This window comes from Erigeron canadensis, chromosome 5 (assembly GCF_010389155.1).
Source record: "Erigeron canadensis isolate Cc75 chromosome 5, C_canadensis_v1, whole genome shotgun sequence".
Taxonomy (NCBI): Eukaryota; Viridiplantae; Streptophyta; class Magnoliopsida; order Asterales; family Asteraceae; genus Erigeron; species Erigeron canadensis.
Genome location: NC_057765.1, coordinates 8,771,623 through 8,775,522, shown reverse-complemented (window position 1 = coordinate 8,775,522; position 3,900 = coordinate 8,771,623). Strand labels below are relative to the sequence as shown.

Below are 3,900 nucleotides of genomic sequence, written 5' to 3'. Positions count from 1 at the left end.
GGCACTCAGTTGAATCTGAGTACGGTTTACCATCCACAAACTGACGGACAAAGTGAACGTAACATCCAGACGTTAGAAGACATGCTTCGGGCATGTGTCATCGACTTTAAGGGTAGTTGGGATACCTTTTTGCCGTTAGCTGAATTTTCGTATAATAACAGCTATCACACTAGCATCAAATGTGCTCCTTATGAGGCTTTATATGGACGAAAATGTAGATCGCCTGTTTGTTGGCTGGATACTGGCGAACGTCGTTTATACAAGTATGGACTAGTTCAGAAGACTATTGATCAAATTGTTGAAATTAGAGCACGGCTGAAGGCGGCTCAAGATCTCCAAAAGAGCTATGCAGACCGTAGGAGGAAACCACTTGAGTTTCAAGTGGGAGACAAAGTCATGTTGAAAGTGTCTCCTTGGAAAGGCACTGCACGTTTTGGAGTGCGAGGCAAACCTAGTCCTCGTTATATCGGACCATTCGAAATTGTTCAAAGAATTGGTTTTGTGGCATATAAGCTCGATTTACCCCAAGAGCTAGAACACGTTCACCACACGTTTCATATATCCAATCTTAAGAAGTGTCTAACTGATGAAACATTAGTCATCCCGGTTGAAGAGCTGCAAGTGAATGACTCTCTTCAATTCGTCGAAAAACCTGTTGAAATCTTAGACCAACAGCTCAAACAACTTAGATGTAGTCGCATCAAGTTGGTCAAGGTTCGTTGGAACTCGAAACATGGACCTGATTCGACTTGGGAACGTGAGGACTATATGAAGGGTAAGTATCCTCATCTTTTTACTGAGCAAGACTTGATTTCGGGACGAAATTCTTAGAAGTCGGGGATGCTGTGACAACTCAAAATTTATTAACGACGGGTTAGTCTTAATCTCGATCATTATTATAATTTCGTCTAATTTGGAGAATTATAGACGTGGAAATTATTAGATAATTGAACATTTGATATAGTTCAATTAGAAGTATCCTCATGACGTAGACTATTAGCTATTTAGATGAATGCCGAGTCTTAAAAATAACTTTAAATAAATATTTAAATGTTATATATTGTGCACAGTAAATAGACTGTCTAGACTTAATATTTTAAAGTTCACTTTAACGAAACTTTATTAACTTGCCTTAACTAAAATGAGACGAGGGAAAATACCTTTACTTTAAATTATAACCGTTTGGTCAAACGGTATTTAATCATAAGCATTTTACCGAATAAATGGTACAAAAATATCTCAAAAAAAAGGGCCACATAGGCCGGTCCTTGTTTGTGTGGCAGGAAAAGAACTACCAAAAACCTTTCCCTCTTTCTTTCTTTGCTACTGTCGACACAAACACACACACATAGAACACATACTAGTTTCTTCTCAAATCAAATTCTTGGAAAGGAGAAATCAAAGGGAAATTAATAAGGGTTTAATTATTTGGTGGATTTCAAGGAATCACCATCATCTTCTTCATCTTTTCTTCAAGAATATCAAATTTTGGTAAGTCAACATTTTCTTCAAACTTTTGATTTGATTTAAATTCAATTAAGGGTTTCTTTTAGTTTTATTAATGGAATTAGAAGCCTTTAAATTAAATGTAAATTTAAGGTTTTGATGATATATGGAAATTTGGTTTGAAATGGGTCTTGAAATCAAAATGGTTGAATGGGTGAAATGGTTAGCGATATGGGTTGTTCCCAGGTCTATTGAACATGTTTATACTTGTTATAATGAAAGGAATTGAGTTGAAAATGATTTGGTTACAGCAAATGGTCAAACATTGCACTTAAAACCCGTTTTCATGAACAGCAAGAGCACGGCCTTTGTGCCATAGCACGGCCTTTTACAGAGGCCATCCTTTTTCAGAGCACGACCCTTGTGTACGACCCTTGTTGGGAGCACGGCCTTTGGCAAGAGCCGTCCTCATCAGCAAAGGCCGTCCTCCTCCTGGAATTTTTGTAACTTTCCGTTTGGTTAGCCATCGACTTCTAATGATCCAACACTTATTTACCAGTCTTATATCATCGTAAAAAGAGTATCAAACTTGTTAAAACACACATTTAAACACTTTGATTTTCCAACCAAATTTAGTGACAAAAGATGAACTTGAGTTATGATATAGGCTAACTAGTAAGATGTATATTATGGACACTTGGTAATGACAATGTCAATGACGTTAGTAACTTGAGTCAAATATATATTGAACATTAAATCACATTCTTGGTCATCGCATTCTAGGGTCTATAGCTAAGTAGTTAAACGTAGGATACTTGTCGTCGTGAGATTTGATCCTCGCCATTGGTACTCATATCCTAGGTTTTGGATAGTCGTGGAGACTAGACTGCTCATTTTCTCGGACTACTCATACATTTAGCTCTTTGACCACTAAGGTGAGTTTATGGAGCCCTTTTTCCTTTTTACTTTGGGCCTGAAAAGCATGTACTGTTGTATACACGACTACTTTATAAATGATTTGTCTTTGTCTATGTCATGTGATTTGGCTACTTAAATCATTTGCCATATGTTTGCCATGTTGACGGTTGTCTGAAAATGTGTATACATGTCTTATGAAATTTTGTTCTATGTGACTTAGACTTGCCATGTTGTCGACTGACTAAATGTTTATGTGTTTGACAGACTAAAATGCTCCCCTTATGTAGCTATTACCATTATGAGATCCTAATGGTTGTCTTGTCAGCTTTCGTATCTAACTGTCATAGTTCTGGTCCGCACCCCATTGTAGACGGGAGACCTGTGCGAGGTATTCTGGTCCGCACCCCACTTTAGACGGGAAATCCTGTGCGAGGCATATTAGTCATATTGTCGGACTTAGGTCTGGACTGTCATTATATATTGTCGGATTTTGCTCCCGGTTGTCTTGTCTTAAATAACTACATGTTATTGTGTATTCTCAATGACGACTAAACTTTGGTCAAACACACTGTAAACTCACCAACTATTTCGATAATTGATCCTCTCAAATTTCATGTTTTTCAGGTAACCAACAGTAAGTCTTGGATCATCTAGGCATTATAGGGCCATTCATTTGACTTTGGACGTATAATTAGCATTAGACATTGGAGGACTATTATGTTCTTAGTTCTAATTGTACTAGACGGTCCAAATATTTATCTTGTATTAAGTGGGCCCAATTCCATATATGGATGACTTGTATATCCGTATTCTGGGGTCCACATTTGAACGATTGTACTTGTATTAGACTTGTATTTGGTATTAAATGGATGTAATTTCTATTAGCTTTTGGTTAGTACGCAATTAGTTTGTTAACCCTGTATTTCCGCTACAATGGTGTGTGACAGCTATTATCAGTTTTAATCCAAGAATCATCAAGAAAATGGTTGACTCCTACATTCATGTTTTCAGCATTGTATTGACTAAAAACTCGATACATTTATTTTTTTTATCAAGTTAATTAATCACTTAATTGTCAAGAAAAAGGTAACTAATGAAACTTACAAGGTATCATATGTGATTATAATTCATTTGAAAAGTGAATCTCAAAACGCATAAATCTTCTTAAGTTCTTGAACAGATGTACGTTGAAACTTGTAAAAAGTATCGAATGTAAATATAACTTCAAATGTGAACTATAAAAGCCATAAACATTAGATTATCAAAAATTCACAAGTAATTTCGTAATGTATACAATCTAAAAAACCTTTAAAAAAGACAATAAGAAGCTAGCAAAAGAATAATATATATGAATATATTAAAACTTGTAAAAGAAAATGAAAGCAACAAAAAACTGGCAATAGAAAATGAATACACGAGGTTACGAAGTTAATGAAAATATATTGAGTGGCCAATCAAACAGAAAAAACACACTTATCTAAATAGTGTAAATTGTTTAGTTTTTATGTATCTTTGTTATTTTGTTTGTCCATAAAC

General features: G+C 35.5%; 1 long non-coding RNA gene across 2 annotated transcripts; it reads left to right on the top strand.

Moving 5' to 3' along the window:
• The first annotated feature begins 1,265 nt into the window (after nucleotides 1-1,265).
• On the top strand, nucleotides 1,266-3,248 carry LOC122602433. Of its 2 annotated transcripts, none has more exons than XR_006324256.1 (3): nucleotides 1,266-1,491; nucleotides 2,308-2,381; nucleotides 2,989-3,248. It is a non-coding gene; the product is annotated as an uncharacterized LOC122602433 (long non-coding RNA). The 2 variants fall into 2 exon arrangements; XR_006324257.1 differs by having other exon boundaries at nucleotides 2,230-2,381.
• Nucleotides 3,249-3,900: the final 652 nt, after the last annotated feature.